Source organism: Lathyrus oleraceus, chromosome 4 (genome assembly GCF_024323335.1).
Source record: "Lathyrus oleraceus cultivar Zhongwan6 chromosome 4, CAAS_Psat_ZW6_1.0, whole genome shotgun sequence".
Lineage (NCBI taxonomy): Eukaryota > Viridiplantae > Streptophyta > Magnoliopsida > Fabales > Fabaceae > Lathyrus > Lathyrus oleraceus.
The window spans coordinates 349,502,574-349,520,121 of record NC_066582.1 but is presented as its reverse complement, the minus strand read 5'-3'; the positions used below and the strand labels follow the sequence as shown (position 1 = coordinate 349,520,121).

At 39.7% G+C, this 17,548-nt stretch overlaps 1 non-coding gene across 1 annotated transcript; it reads right to left on the bottom strand.

The window, feature by feature from the left end:
- Window positions 1-9,310: 9,310 nt before the first annotated feature.
- LOC127076890 (small nucleolar RNA R71) lies at window positions 9,311-9,417 on the bottom strand. Its single transcript, XR_007786906.1, has one exon. It is a non-coding gene; the product is annotated as a small nucleolar RNA R71 (small nucleolar RNA).
- Between the last annotated feature and the right edge of the window lie 8,131 nt (window positions 9,418-17,548).

Below are 17,548 nucleotides of genomic sequence, written 5' to 3'. Positions count from 1 at the left end.
ACGGTAATGAATAATATATCTCTTTCGCTCTTTGGTTGGAGTCCTTTGTTGATCTTCCCCAGTAGAGTAAGATTCGTATTCTTTGTAGAATCGAATATCCATCCTTTAACAAGTTTGTGTTGTGGATGATGAATGTATTGGCATATATACCAATTCACGTTTTCGGTAGGTCACCTATTATATACCTCGGTATCTCTGGTGTTTCCTTCCATGCGAGTGTATTATCTACGTTCTGACGGTAATAGTTAATATATCTCATGCGAGTATTCTATCCACGTTCTGACGGTAATGGATATTATATCTCATGCACTCTTTGGGTTTGTGTCCCCAGCTGAGTAAGATTCGTCTTCCCTTTGTGGATTCGAATGTCCATCCTGTAAGTCGATTTGCTTTTTCAAGCCCTCCTTTCGGATGATGAGTGTTTTGGCATATATACCAATTCACGCTTTGGTAGGTCACCTATTATATACCCAGTAACCGATATCTCTGGTGTCTCTTCCTTTTCGAGTATATTATTCACGTTCTGACGGTAATGAATAATATGTCTCATGCACTCTTGGGTCAATCTTTTGATTGTTTTCTCCGCAGAGTAAGATTCGTATTCCTTGTGGAATCGAATATCCATCCTATAAACAAGTCTGCTTTTCTAGCTTTCTTTAGGATGATGAGTGTTTTGGCATATATACCAATTCACGCTTTGGTCGGTCACCTATTATATACCCCGGTATCCCTGGTGTTCTTTCCTTTCTGCTCCCTATTATGACCTTGGTCCCCTGTGGAGTCAGATTTTCCTGAGTTGATGTACCTTTTTCAGGTCTTTCTCAGATGTTTGGTAGATTGATGTCTCTCACCCTTATACCGGTCTTAGATATTCTTTCTTCCTGAGTTTGTTACCCTTATACCGATAACACCTCGTTGTTTGTTGCTTCCCCAGGAGAGTCTCTTTGTTAGATCGTCTCCAGTGGAGTTTCCTGTTATGATTTTTACCCTTTTGCTATATTGGCGTTTTCCCCAATACATGCAATTTTCCCGGCAGGGAGGTTCTTTGTGAATCGTTCCTTGGTCCGAGTCCGGATTTTCATCCGAGGTATCCCTTGTGGATAGTTTGAGTCAGCTTGTGTCTTTCCAGTGGATGTGTTGTCCTTTGGAAATCTTCTTTTCCTCAGTATGAGTCCTTCACTCCCCAGTGAGGTCTCTAGTCCAGTCGTGTTGTTCACGCAGTGTCGGTTTGTTCCCCTAATCCAGAGTCGTGTCCTGCTCACGCCTTCTTTTTCTTTTTAGTATCCCCGCAAGAGTCCTGTTAAAGTCTTTGTTCCTAGTGAGTGTATTACTCCGATGGATTGTCTTTTTTGTGAGAACCATATCCCCACAGAGTTTGTGTCTTTTACATGCATACATCTGCATCATGAGGTCTCTTAGGGACCAAAATTTGTCTCATTACTGTTATTTAAGCCCATTCTACCGCGTCGAGATGAAGATTTCTAAACTTCACTTCTCCGGGTAGAATGACCTTAAATAGGGGCATTTGTAAGACCCCAATTTTGTCCCTAAGATCCCTCATCATATCATATCATATCATTGCATTGCCTCAAGGATCAATGTGCATCTTGCCTGCTTTCCTGTGGGTAGGTTGTCTTTTGAGAGTGGTTCTTGATCACCAAGCATGTTTAGCATATGTATATCATTGCTTTTCATTTGTTTACTAACCAAAAGTACAAAAATATTGTCATCTAGCCTTGTTACTTGCAGATGAAGCAATCATAGGTCCAGACAGTTAAAGGCATTCATTGAGCAATGGATGGTGGCCATTCTTGAGAATTTAGGCACCATGATCATTTACAAGAGTTCATATGAACCATGGCATCATTTTGAGTCAAGATCTCAAGTGGTAGAGGCTTGAATTTCATCTGAGCACAGCTAGGTCAGCTGAAACCCTAGAAAAGTCAACACAAGTCACTGTGCATTCAATCATGGATTTGAAGGTGGGAGATGGTTAGAGAGGCCTCATTCATGTCCATACAAGTCTCATTTGACATTTCAAACATCAACATTGGAGAATTTGAGGTCAGATGAAAAGTTTCCAAAAATAGTAAGTGACCTGTAACTTGAAATTGCCAAAAATGGAAAGGTCTTCTCCTCAAGATTACATCATCAAGCAAGCTTCAAATGAAATTTTGCCCAACATGAAAGTTGAAGATCTTGCTCTCACCTTTCCAAAAAGTCTAAGATCATCCATTTCTCATTTGTGGTTGGAGAGATATGATCAAAAGATGGCCAAGTGTGGATTGAACTTCAAAAGTGCATAACTTTCCAACCATTGCTCCAAATCACATGGCTCTTTTTGCTAATTTCATGTCATGACCTATAATTTCATATTCTTGCATAACATTGCATCAATTCTCATTTTATGAACATTTGCAAAAATATTGAATTTTGGAGGGAAATTTCACAATTTAAAATTGGTGAATAATTTGGATATTTTGCAAATGCCATTGGTCTTAAAATGTGTTTTTGAGTGAAAATCATGCAGCCACATGCACTGTTCATGCATCACTTTCATGCATAGGTGAAAATCCCAAATTTGCCAAACACCTCCAATTCTCTTAATTTTCATTAGCATTGGTTAAACATGATTAAGTTTGGTTAATTAGGAGTATATAAGTGAAATCATAACAGAAAAACCCTAACCACACTTCACAAATCTCAGATCTAAAAATTTCACTTCAATTTTCTCTCAACTTTTTCATCCAAATTCTTCATAAGCACTGCATTGTTCTTGGTTTGTTCATCATCTACAAGCATCATTGAAGGTTTTGGAAGGAAGGTCCTGAAGAATTCATCAAGATTTGGAACTGTTGAAGTTTATGCACATCTATGGCAGTTGAGATTTCTGGACAAAGCAAGCACGATTAAGCTGTTCTTCATCATCCATTCATCTATCCAAGCATTGTAGAACATCTGTTTCAGCTTGCCAAGGCCTGAATTGCACGATTTCACTTCTGTTGCATCTTGAAGGTCAGTTTTCGATGCTCTTAATTCATAAAATTGATGTATGATTCTGGTAGATCTTTGAACATAGGTCACACTGAGCTTTAGATCTTGGAATTTCGTTGAGTATTGAAGTAGTTATGATGTTTACAAGTTTGATTGATGAAACTTCATGTGCTTAAATCTTTTGATACACGTTGAATTAGATGAAATTAGCTATGGCATGATGATGTATGTTAGAAGACGATTCCAATGATATGCATTTGGTGATTTTCTGTGCATAAGTGTTCTTGAGGATGAAGAACACGATGAACTTGATGAATGTTCTAGGGTTTTGCATTTCCAGATTCAGTTTGATCTTCATCCGTGTGTTTTGCATGAGTTTTGCTGTTAATGATCATGCATTGGTACACCTGGCTTTCACGTGGCATAATGATTGGTTGAGGTTGATTTCCACTGCCACGTCATTTAAATGAAACGGCGCGTTTCATCTATTGAGCGCGCCTGGTTCAAATCCTTACTCGGTTTGATTCCGAGTTCAAGCTTTTTTCCAATTAGGCCATTTGCATATTATTTCATTTCACTTGTCCATGTTCATGCTACTTCATCATGCATTTTTAATTTTTCTCTTCACTAAAAAATCCATAACTCCATGAATAATCATCCAAATCACATGAGATTTTTTGCATATTGTTCCTTATCATGTCTACTTGTTTATGGATATTTTTCCAGAATTTGTGCTCGGTTAGAATTTTAATTTGCCTAGGGTTTGTTCATGCATATGCTATCTTGTACCTTGCTTGCCATTTTGGTTGTGAAATGATGATGGTTGATCCAATGAATGTGAAAATTGACATGCTTAAGCTAGACATCCTAATGGTCATTGTGGTATAGAGTTTGCATTTTTCTCATTTCTGGTTGTTGAGATATGATCTGATTAATGTAGGTGTGACAATGTGTGTCACACCTTGGCTTGCTTGATTTGCTGATTTTATTTACCATGCCAAATAAACGCCAAATGATGTGATTTTTTGCAGGATGATAATTCTGGATGTTAGGATGGATCATGAAATTTTGTGGAATTTCTGGATCCATTTCTGATTTGTTTGAGATTTTTCTTTCTGGATTGTCATGTTTGGACTTTTGATGAGTGTTGAACTTTCATGATTTGTGAAATGCTTATGCCTTATCATATGAGCTTGAAATTTTACACATGTTTTCTAGACACATTGAAGTTTATTGTGGCTTTGGTTTGAGTCATTTATCACTTGTCATCTCTGTTTTAGGATTGCCTTAAGTTGATGTATCAATTTGTGCCTCCTTTGAGCTTGTTTATGCTTACATTGCCTTATGGAATTTATTTGCCATGCTTATACTTATCCAAATGCCTTGATTTTTGGTGTGTAGATCATATGATGAGTGCTGTTTAGACATGATTTTTCTTGAGATTTATTGAATCATTTTTGAGTTGATGTGGATTGGTTCATTCTGTTTGCTTCAATGAGCTTTCAATTTGCATGCTTTGCCTCATTTGCTTTGTGAAATGAAATTGATTGATGCTATTTACATGAGACATTTTGGATTATGTTCTTAATTGATTGAGCTTGATTCTTGTCAATTTTCATGTTCTGTTTTGGATTATTTCTCCTTCTTTGACCCTAGGCCTTGTCCTAGTGGTTTGCTTCTCATGTTTGAGTTTGTTTTCAGGTTAAGAAGTACATGGCCATAAGGAGATTAATTCACATTGCTTGAGTTGGTTTATTTGATTGATATTGACTAACCTTGACTTGTTTTGTAGGATGCTTTTAGCTCATTTGAGTTGAGCTTGTGCCTTGCACTTTGTAGCCTTGCTTGTTTGATTGTATATTGTCTGTTGACTGTTGGATTATCTGTTTGACTTTTTGAGTTGTATACTGATTGAGTTGGATTGTTTTCAGGTACATTAGTTGCTTAAGTTCATTTTGAACTTGCTTGGTTGCTTAACCAATTAGGTATAATTTCTCTTCTTCATGTAGTCTGGAAGACCTGGCTTGTTATGTGGCCAGGCACCTGTCTGAAGTCCTCCTTAAGAGGCAATGCTTGTGATTGTTTATCTTTGTCCCCAAGCAGGAAAAGTCCTCATATGAGGCAATTGGTAGATAAAAGAGATGTGTAGTCCATCTCCTACTATTCTGTGTGTCATCCCTTTGCTCACATTACATGTTGATGCATTGTGGATCTTTACCCAAGATCTATAGAGTCATTCACTTGTGGAGAGAGTTCCAACTTTCTGAACTCCCACACCTTCTGATATTCAAAGCTCTCCCTGACCATGGATAAGAGCTATGAGGCACACCCCTCATATCCTTTCATCTGCTTCACCTTAACCCTCAATGTTAAGGTTAAGAGCACCACTTACCCCATTCCAGTTGACTTTAAAGTCTAACCCTTGCTTGAGCCTAATTGCTTGTATATAGTGTGTGCTAACTGAATCATTGTTTTCTTATTGGTTCATCTGTACATGTTTGCTTGTTTGCCTTTGTGCATTTATCATCATTAATTGTTCATTATTGCATGATCATCATTTCATATCTTTGTGATACATCTTTATTTGTCCATTGAGGAATCAACTGTAAGTCCATTCATTGGCCATTGTTCCTATGATTCGGAAGGGATTGAGTGTAAGACCATTTCATTGGCCACTTATGTCCTCTTTGCTTAGCGCTTTTGTTTGTTTGTTATATGTGAGGATTCAATTGTAAGTCCATGTTGTTGGCATTTGTATTCCTATGATAATCTGTTGGAGATTAGAGTAAGTCCATTTATTGGAATCTGATATCCATGTTTTGTTTTGCTTTAGGAGATTGGAATAAGTCCATTTATTGGCATCCGATATCCATGTTTTGTTTTGCTTTAGGAGATTGGAATAAGTCCATTTATTGGCATCTGATATCCCTGTTTGTTTTAGGAGACTGGTGTAAATCCATTGATTGGTATCCGATATCCACCTTTGTGTGTGAGATTGGTATAAGTCAATTGATTGGCATCCGGTATCACCTTGCTTTGTTCATTTGCTTATTTTCATTGTTGCCTCATTCCAAAGGACACACTTGAATCATCTTCCATATGATTTCAAGAGGTGAACATCTGAGAAGTTTTACTTCCTCACCCTCCCATTTTTGTGTGCGTTTTCAAAACTCCCTTTTCACATGTTAATTCAAAAACTTTGACTTGTTGTGCAAACATTCTGACATGTCTTTCAAATTAGAAACTTAGGCCCTAAGCCTATGATTTTCAAATTTCTCATTTTCATAACATTTCTTCTGAATCAATTCTAATCATACTTTGACCATACTTTTCATGAATACTCAAATCAATTAATCTCACTCATTCAATTGTTTTGTGGCCCAAGCCCACTTCTCATTCAAGTTTTCATGCATTAGCCATAGGTTTGATTTATCCTAGTTGGTTGATGTTAATCTCACCTCCTTGTCCTTAGTGATCGAACTGTAAGACTTCCGTACTGAAAACAGGGCTAACCCCTCTAGCACGTCGAAGCTATTCTCACATGGTGGACTCGTTGTTTGTATAAGGTTGAGTTTTCTCCCGTGGATAACGAAAGACCTTAGGGCTTTTGTTTTAAAATGAACTCATTCATATTTTGGAAATCTTTTAGCCGAACTACGGCGTTTTGATCCTTACCTTTCATGGAAGGTACGTAGGCAACGGGTTCATCCGTTCAAACACAAAAATAATAAAATTGTACATTCTTTTCTCATCTTCAATCCATGTTTGCACAATATGTCATAAACAAATAAACTTTTTATACAACAAGTGTGAAAAGGGCTCCCTAGGAGTACCTAGGACGTTTTGGGTGCCTAACACCTTCCCATTGCGTAATTAACCCCTTACCCAGACTCTATGATCTTTTCATTAGTTTTCTATGTGTAAAACTTCTTAGGCTTTTGTTCGCTTTTTAGCCAATTCTTTGGATAAATAAAAGTGCGGTGGCGACTCGATTCTTTGTATGCTTTGCTTTTGGTTTAGTCAATAAATCATAAAGTGACGAATACACCGCTACAACATTCTAGTCGTTTTATTATCATTTTGTTGTGTTATTGGTATGTTTTCCTTTGTTTTCAGGTTTTTACTTTAATTGGAGCCCCGATCGAGAAAAGGAGTGAAAAAGAGCCAAAAACCCTAAAATTCAGCATTTTGTGCTTATGGCCTACCCAATGGCGGGCGCCACAGAGCAAGCCATGACGTGTCCAAGCTCAACTTCCCTCAACTCCCACGTTCTCCACTACATCCACTAAGGCGCCTCACTTTGGCCTTGTGGCGGGCGCCATGGCCTTGTGGCGGGCGCCACAAGAGGAAAACAGTTTCCCTCCATTTTCAAGTTGAAGGGCATCCAAGTCATTTCCATCTTCTTACTTGCTTATAAATAGAAACTCGAATTCACTTTTACAATCATCCAAACTTAGAGCAGAGGCAAACTCAGAGCAACTTTGTTTCACTTAGGCATATATTCAGTTTTATAAAGTGGTAATCGCTTTGCATTGGAGTGTTACCACAATTGTGTAATCAAGTCTGTGATAGAGTCTGTAATCGAGTTTGGAGCACTTTGGAAGGAACTTAATCCTGCCGCCATTTTCATTTCCGCATTGCAATTTATTCAACCCTCCGATTGGAGCAGGTTTTTATTACTTGTCTTTATCTTATTTATTTTCCCGCACTCGCTTTACTTTATTTATTTTCCCGCACTCACTTTACTTTATTTATTTCCTGCACTCGCTTTACTTTATTTATTTCCCGCACTCGCTTTACTTTATTTATTTCTCGCACTCACTTTAAATTATTTATTTCCTCACACTCGCTTTACTTTATTTATTTTCCGCACACGCTTTACTTTTATTTATTTCCTCGCACTCACTTTACTTTTATTTATTTCTCGCACTCGCACTACTTTTATTTATTTTAATGCACTTTTACTTTACCATGTCTAGCTAAATTTATAAGGCTAGAATGTAAGGATCGTAATTGAACCAGTAATCCGTACAATTGTTCGTAGAAACACTTAAGGGCTATTTTAACTTTCAACTTAAGTTTTCCCGCACTTCAATTCCGTTGGGTAAGATCGAAAGCCGTCCAACGTCTTTTTAAACTTAATTGTTTTTAACTATTTCAAAAACAGCGAAAGCGCTTTGTCTAGTTCATTAGGAGTTTTTAACATAAAGAAGAAAAGAGATTTTAAAACTATTTTCGGACGCGTTTATAAGTTTAGAGTCTGGTTCGTGAGAACCTCTTTTGGTTAAGAAATCCAGGTTATAATACTTTTCAACATAGTCAAGATGCTATATTTCTTAAAAATAGGTTTACTACTCTAACACAATGTGCGCCTTTTTATAAGTGACAATAAGAGGGTTTGATTAGGGAGTACAACTTGTTTCTGAATATGCGAAAGCGACAGTTCCTGTTAAATTAGTTCTTTTCAAAGTAGGAAACACTGCCCATAAGTAGCTCTACTAGCAAGTACTTGGATTATCAATTAATTACGTGAATTATATTCGACCCTGTCTTTATCAATTATATCTTTATTTCAACACTTTACTTTTCATTGCACACTCCAAAAACACCTATTTCGATTGCCTTTGATAAACACCATAACAATAGATAGCGATAGATTGACACTTGGTCTCTGTGGATTCGACAATCTTTTATATTACTCTGACGCGTTCGTATACTTGCGAAAAGCACGCATCAAGTTTTTGGCGCCGTTGCCGGGGACCAATTTCGTCAAATTTCATTTTCCTGTTGTTATATCGTTTAGACTTAGGCTATTTCCCGCCGGTCAATGCGAAGAACTCGCAGCACCGGAAGTTTAAGCTTAGTATACCCTCTGGCGGAACCTGAACGTTATGCTCGCGCACGTTTATTCTTTCATAGAATTAAGAGAGCTATGGCCGAAGATCAAAACCAAAGACCTCTTAAAGATTTCGCTCAACCATCTAATGAAGAACCTAGTTCTAGTATAGTAAACCCAACCATCCCAGCTAATAATTTTGAACTTAAACCATCTCTGTTACAACTAGTGCAACAAAGACAATTCGCGGGTCTCGCTACTGAGAACCCAAACCAACATTTAAAAATATTTCTTCAATTAGCATACACTTTTAAAACCAATGGAGCTTCTCCTGAGGCAATACGTTTAAGATTATTTCCTTTTTCCCTCAGAGATAAAGCCCTATCATGGTTAGATTCCCTTCCACCTAATTCCATTACGACTTGGGATAACCTTAGAAGAGTTTTTCTTGCTAGATATTTTCCCCCGAGTAAAACCGTCGTTCTTCGAAACCATATAACTAGATTTACCCAAAACCAAGGAGAATTGCTGTTCGAAGCTTGGGAGAGATATAAAGAGTTGTTACGAGCATGCCCACATCATGGTTTAGAAAATTGGTTAATCATTCAAACCTTCTATAATGGACTTCATTACAACACAAAGATGACCATCGATGCTGCCGCAGGCGGTGCTCTGATGAACAAACCTTATCCTGAAGCTAGTGCCCTCATCGAAGATATGGCTCAAAACCATCAATCATGGGGAGTCGAACGAGCGACATTTGAGAAGAAGGAAGCCCAAGGAGGAGTGCATGAACTAAGCTCTATAGACATGATGCAAGCTAAAATAGACGCATTAGCCCTCAAAGTCGAGCATATGTGCATAAACCCGAATACTGTAGTCGCAGTTTCGTCGGATTGTGAGATATGTGGAACTAAAGGACACCAATATGCAGAATGCAGTCTATTAAACGAAACCCACTCTGAGCAAGTGAACTACACCCAAGGGAACCCATACTCGAATACCTATAACCCTGGATGGAGGAATCACCCGAACTTCTCCTATAAAAACAATAACCCTATTCAAAATAATGCACCTCCGAGACCTAGTTATCAAGCCCCTAGATCAAATCAACCTATGCAACCTGTACCACCAAAGCCGAGCCTTGAGAAAATTATGGAAAATTTTATCACCGCTCAAACCCAACAAAACAAGGAGTTCATGAACCAAAACATTCATGTAAACGAATTGATTACTCAGTTAGGAACCAAGGTTGACCAAATAGTTACTCATACCAAGATGCTTGAAACCCAAATCTCTCAGGTAGCTTTAAACCAAGCCCCTCAGACTACACCTGGAGGACAATTCCCTGGACAACCTCAACAAAATCCGAGAGGACAAGCCAATGCCATTACCCTACGAAGTGGGAACGCTTATGATGAGCCACCAAACCCTAGATTGAGTGAACCCGAAACTTCTAAGGAATGTACCAAACCCCCGGACGAAGTAAAGGAACTAGAGGAATCTGAAAACCAGGAAGGTCGAGAGAAAGGAGAAGAACCTAAAGATAAAACTGACGTACCACCCCCGCCATATAAACCACCTATACCATATCCGCAAAGACTCAAACAAACCCAGATCAATAAACAATATCAAAAATTTATTAAAGTTATAGAAAAACTTCATGTAGAAATCCCTTTCACAGAAGCCATCACCAAAATACCTTTTTATGCAAAGTTCCTCAAAGACATCCTTACCAACAAACGTAGACTTGACGATCCGAAGCCTTTGGAATGTAATGCTATTTCCGAGGACAAATTAGCAAAGAAAGATAAAGATCCTGGAAATTTCTCCATTCCTTGCCTTTTGGGTAATCATGTCATTGAAAAGGCTTTTCTAGACTTAGGAGCTAGTGTAAGCCTAATGCCTTTAGCGGTTTGTGAGAGGTTAAATTAGGAGAATTACAGCCCACTAAGATGTCACTTCAGTTAGCCGATAGATCTGTTAAATATCCGATAGGCATTTTAGAAGATGTTCCTGTTAGGATAAGTCAGTTATTTATCCCTACTGATTTTGTTGTCATGGACATCAAAGAGGACAATGATATACCAATCCTTCTAGGTAGACCATTCTTATCGACTGCAGGAGCCATAATAGATGTCAAGAAAGGAAAGTTGACGTTTGAGGTAGGAAGGATCATTTCCCTTTACCATTTATTGACCAGATGTTGGAGCGTATAGCCAGACACTCTTACTTCTACTATCTGGATGGATACTCTGGATTCTTCCAAATACCTATCCATCCCGAAGATCAAGAAAAAACTACCTTTACATGCCCTTATGGAACTTTTTCCTACAGACGAATGTCGTTCGGCCTCTATAATGCCCCAGCTACTTTCCAACGCTGCATGATGTCAATCTTCGCAGATTACCTAGATGGTATCATGGAAGTGCTTATGGATGATTTCTCGGTTTGCGGATTTGATTTCCACAATTGTCTTGCTAACCTTGACAAAATCCTGGAGAGATGCGTGGAGGTGAACCTCGTGCTAAACTAGGAAAAATGTCATTTCATGGTAACCGAAGGAATAGTTTTAGGACATATAGTTTCAGAAAAAGGTATAGAGGTAGATAAAGCTAAAATAGAAGTTATAGAAAACCTAAAACCCCCAAAAACCATCAGAGAAGTGTCGCAACCTGAAAAATGGAATGCGAAAAAAATCAACCGGCGAAGAAAGACAAGAGAGTCGCCACCGTGCGTTATTTATCCCAAAGGAGGGAAAGGAAACGCTCGAAGTAAACCTGGAAAAAGGAAAGGACAAGACAGGGTCTCTCAACCAAATCTTGGGTTCGGGAGTCGATTATGCGAAGGGAAGGTATTAGCACCCCTACGCATCCGTAGTACTCTACGGGATCCACTTTCGTAGTTCTTGTCTAAAGGGTGTGGGTTTATCTAATGTGTTATTTACTAAAAAAAAGAGGTCAAAAGAAAATGACTCGCACGGATGTCGCATCCACTGCATACTGTCGCATTACGCGAAAAACCGGCGGAAAAAGAAACAACAGAGCCGCCACCGTGCGTTATTTATCCCAAAAGAGGGAAAGGAAACGCTCGAAGTAAACCTGGAAAGGACATGGTCTCGCGACCAGAGAAAGATGGGATCAGGAGTCGGTTATGCGAAGGGAAGGTATTAGCACCCCTACGCATCCGTCGTACTCGACGGGATCCACGCTCAGAAAGGATAGAAGAAAGGTTGCTAAAGACTGCTCAAACACTGCACAAGGCTGGAAGGAAACACAGAAAAACGGAAGAAACAGGACTCGGTAGGATATCGCCTCTTGGGCCTACGTAGTCTGTCAGACACAGACATCAGAGTCGACGTAGTTCGGGACAGGGGAAACATGCTCGCTAGGATGTCGCATCCTATGCATACGTATCTTCTCTAACCAGAGAAGAATCAGAGCACTCGTAGCTCGGCTAACGCATGCCAAACAAAACCCACACAGGAAACCGACTCCCAATCGCTGGACTTACGTCAGACTCCACACAAACAGGCAAACATGGAAACCGAACGCCAATCGCTGGACTTACATCGGACTCCAAACCAACAAACACACAGGAAACCAACCGCCAATCGCTGGACTTACGTCGGACTCCAACAAGCAAAGGGGTTGCAAAAGAAAAAGGGCACCCGGAGAGATCAGCTCATCTCCTGCCTACGTACCTCATTTGGTATGAGGATCAGGGCGACGTAGTTCCCCTTAACAGGGAAAGAACTTCTATCCTAACCAGAGACAAAGGGAGACACAAACTACTAGGGAGACTACGACTCGAGCCTAGAAGTTGTCATGCATACGATCCCTATGTTGAGGTTTCTATCTAACTTGCACAGGGAGCAAGCTATCCTTAACAGAACAAACAATCACAAGCACAAAAGCAAGAACACACCCTATATACAAACAAGTGGCTCACACAAGGCTAGGCTTTAGCCAAGGGGTCAAATCAACCTCGACAAACAAGCCAACTGGGATGGGGTGTAGTTAGCTCTTAACCCTAACATTGAGAGTTAGGGTGAAGCAGATGAAATGGGAAGTGAGGGTAAGACCTCACAGCTCTTATCCCTGGCCTGGGAGAGCTTCAGACAAATGAGGGTGTGGGAGTTCAGAATGTAGGAACTACTCTCCACAAATGACTGACACAACATGATCTTGGGTTAATATTCAAAGTGCATCAACACAATGGTGTGAGCAGGATGAATGACTCAACTGAATAGCAGGGGATGGATTGCACATCCCTTGTATCTGCCAATGCCTCTTCACTTAGGAGGTCTTTGATATGTACAGGGCACAAAATAAACAAACACAAGCATTGCCTCTTAAGGAGGGCTTCAGATAGATGCCTGCCCACATAACAGGACAGGTCTTCCAGACTACATGAAGTCAGAGAGTTATACCTAAGTGGTAAGCGAACCACAAGCCAAGCTAGGCAACTCAAGCCATGAGTTAAAGCTACTAAAGTACCCGTGCAAACAACCAAACAATCAGTACACAGTTTAAACAAACAGACAACAGTCATCATGCAATAATAAATAGACAGGCAATGCATCAGGCACCAATGTGCAAGCCATAAGGCACAACACAAATGAATTGGCATCAACCTACAAAACAACACCCTGTTAGCCAATCATCATCCAATTAATCAAACTCAAATGAATGAGCCACTCCAATCATGGCAATGTGCATCTGAACCTGAAATCCGCAATCCAAACAGTGAGTCCAAACCACTAGGTCAAAGCCTAGGGTCAAAAGAGGGTCAAACATTCAAAACAGAACATGAAATTTAACATGAATCATCCTCATTCAATCAAGAACAGATCTCAAAAAGTCCCACATCAAAATCATTAATCATATTCATTTCATGAGCAAAACATGGCAAGGCATGCAAATGGTGATCACATTGAGACATCAGAAGAAACAAATGCACACCAAATCAAAAATGGCTCAAATAATCTTGACAAAATTCATGAGTAATCCTAACATCCAACATGATCAACACACAAAAAATCAGAGGCCTTGGACATCATTAGGCATGGCAATCACATAGCATAATTCAAGCAATCACATGTGTGACACAAATTGTCACACCAAGTTAGCATAAGCATAAAACAGAGATGGATCATGGGAAAAATCTCAAACCAAAGCCAAAATGTCACTCAACATGTCTAGAATCCACACACAAAATTTCAAAAGCATTGAATCATTTTTGAGCATTTTATGATGAATGGAACAAGGCAAGGTCAAACATACATATGCATTCAAACACCCTAGGACAAATGATTTTTTAAGCCAGGCACAACTTGCAATTTAATGATCATAAAAAGTAGACAGGTAAAGGAACACAATGCAAAAAATTGGAGATCAATTGGAGCATTTTTCACATTTATCTGATTTTTTGAAGTTGAGAAAATAATTGAAAATCAAAATGGACATAGTGCTAGAAAATAGGAGGGAATGTGAAAAATGGCAAGGCATTTGAAATAATGTTCACCGCTGGGAATCGAATCCTGTAAGGATTCAAAAGTTGGCGCGCCTCAGGTGCTAAAACGCACCGTTCCACTAATACAGCGTGGCAGTCAAACGCTGAAGTGGCTAGGTCAATGCAATGGGAGCCAATGGAAATGCAAGCAAGGCAAAACGTGGACCAGTACATGCCAAGCCCTAAACTAACACATGCAAACCAGGAAAAGTGTTTTCAAAAGATCAAAACCGTGGCCTGAAAGATGAACTTCATCTTCTTCCTCGCGCAGCAAATGAACAGTAACATGTGTTCATACAATTTTCCAGAAAATATTCCAAAACTCAAAATCAAATACATCATTCTAAAGCATTTTCCATGGAGATGAAAGATCAAGCAACAATTAAACATGAATCATCACACACAAATAGAATCGAGCAAATGAAAGTTCATACACAAAACTTGAATCAACCCTAACTCAGTCAATATTGCATGAAATCACACGATTGAAAGCTCAGAATCATCAGCATGCTTAGATCTACAATAATATGTGCATGAATTTCAAGATTAAAAGATTTGAATTATGACCTCTTGAAGAACAGAACTTGGAATCACGTGCTTCCAAGCTTAGCCAGGCCTCAGATCTTCTCCCTAATGCTTGGTGAGGTGGATGATGATGAAATTGAAGCTCAATTGTACCCGAATCCAGCTTAATCTTCAACTGCCATGGATGCTTCAACTTTGAACCTAGCTCGATATGCCACGATTTTCTCTGAATTCACGTCCAAATCTTCTCAACAATGCTTCAGGAGGATGAATTGATCAACAGAGGATGCTCTTGTTTGAAGAATTTTGAAAAAAAGTTTGAGAGGAAAATTTTGTGATTTTCTTGAATCTAGATCTGAAATGTAGCTAATGATGGAAAACAATTATGATTAAGTATATATACTTTATGCTAATCATGCTTAAATCAAGCTTAAGCCAAATGCCAATGAGATTAGCAAGTTATGGAGTGTTTGTGCAAAATGAGTTTTTCACTTCATGCACCCCATGCATGCGTGAACAGTGCCAATTTCTGGCCCAAATCCAATTAAACACAGTCCATGCACCCTTTGGAAATGATTTGGTATGCTCATGATCAACCAAAATGACTTTATGCAATTTCCTTCAAAAATCTTCATGAATAAGCCAAAGACCATGCAAATGAAATTTATGCCATGTAATGATATGCTTGGAGAATACATGTTATAAGGATCAAAATGCAAAAAGATCCACTCATTTTGGAGCTTTGGTTAAAAAGTTATGCTCATTTGAATTTTCAAACACACTTTGCCATGATTGGATCATATCTCCTCAACCACACATGAGAAATTCATGATCTCTGACTTTTTGGAAATGGGAGAGAACGATCTTCAACTTTCATGTTGGACAAAATTTCATTTGAAGCTTTCTTGATGATGTAACCTTGAGTTGAAGTTGGACCAAAATCTTTCCATTTTTGGAAACTTTCAAATTACAGGTCACTTGCTATTTTGGGAAAGTCTTGATCTGACTTCAAATCCTTCAATGTTGATGTTTGAAATGTCAAATGAGACTTGTTTGAACATGAATGAAGCATCTCTAACCACTTCCCACCTCCAAATCCACAGTTGACTTTGTAGTTGACTTCTGTTGACTTTTATGGGCCTCAGATGATTTGCACATGGACCGATGAGTTCTGAGCCTTCAGCACTTGGCCAAACCACTTCAAAATGATCCTTGAATCATGTGAACTCATGGGAATCACCCTAGGGCTTTGATCTCAGGGAGAATACTCTGGTTGCCTTGCACAGTTGAATCTCCTGACCAGTCTTGCCTGATGAGATGTAATGGACTATGCAATGACAATGCAATGTTAATGTGATGTTAATGACCTAAAAATGAAATGTTATATACAAATGGGAGGTGCAAATTTGAGGTGCTACAGCTGCCCCTATTCAATCAACTGGGAACCTGAACGAATGAGAGCAACGACTGTCACACCTTCAAGGTACACAAGGATTGAATACCAAAGAACCGTAGAAATTTGCACCCTGCGGGGATCCAAGAAAGGAAAATTCACCAACGGGCGCTTCCACTGGGATTTGATATTTGTCACTGAACCAGCCAAGATGTCTACCAACGACTTCACTGGGGATTTTGATTTTTTTTCAGAAAAAAGGAGTCACATCCAGGCATCGAAAGACGATGAATGGGAATAGAAATCACAGCTAGACACCGACGGACGACTAGGAAAAACTCGACGTTTACCGACACCAACGGAGAGGTGACCAGACATCAACGGATGAATGGGAAGACTCGACCAGACGTCAACGGACGAACGGGAGAAGCTCGACGTTTATCGACACCAATGGAGAGGTGACCAGACATCAACGGATGAACTGGGAGAAAGAGATACAACCAAACGTCAACGGACGAATGGGAAAAACTCAACATTTATCGAAACCAACGGAGAGGTGACCAGACATCAACGGATGAACTGGGAAGAAAGATATACAACCAGACGTCAACGGACGACTGGGAAAAACTCAACGTTTATCGAAACCAACGGAGAGGTGACCAGACATCAACGGATGAATGGGAAGACTCGACCAGACGTCAACGGACGAACGGGAGAAGCTCGACGTTTATCGACACCAACGGAGAGGTGGCCAGACATCAACGGATGACCTGGGAAGACTCGACCAAACATCAACGGATGCAAGGGAGGAACTCAACGTTTATCGACACCAACTGAGAGGTGACCAGACATCAACGGATGAATGGGAAGACCCGACCAGACGTCAACGGACGAACGGGAGAAGCTCGACGTTTATCGACACCAACGGAGAGGTGACCAGACATCAACAGATGAATGGAATAAAACTCGACCAGACGTCAACGGACGAACGGGAGAAGCTCGACGTTTATCGACACCAACGGAGAGGTGACCGGACATCAATAGATGAATGGAATAAAACTCGACCAGACGTCAACGAAAGAACGGGAGAAGCTCGACGTTCATCGACACCAACGGAGAGGTGACCAGACATCAACGGATGAACTGGGAAGACTCGACGTTTACCGACATCGAAAGATGATGCGTACAAAAGTGAAGCAAGACCAGACATTTACCGATGACTGGGAGTAAGACTCGATGTTTACCGACACCGAAACAATGGTGTTTACCAACACTAAAAAAGGACG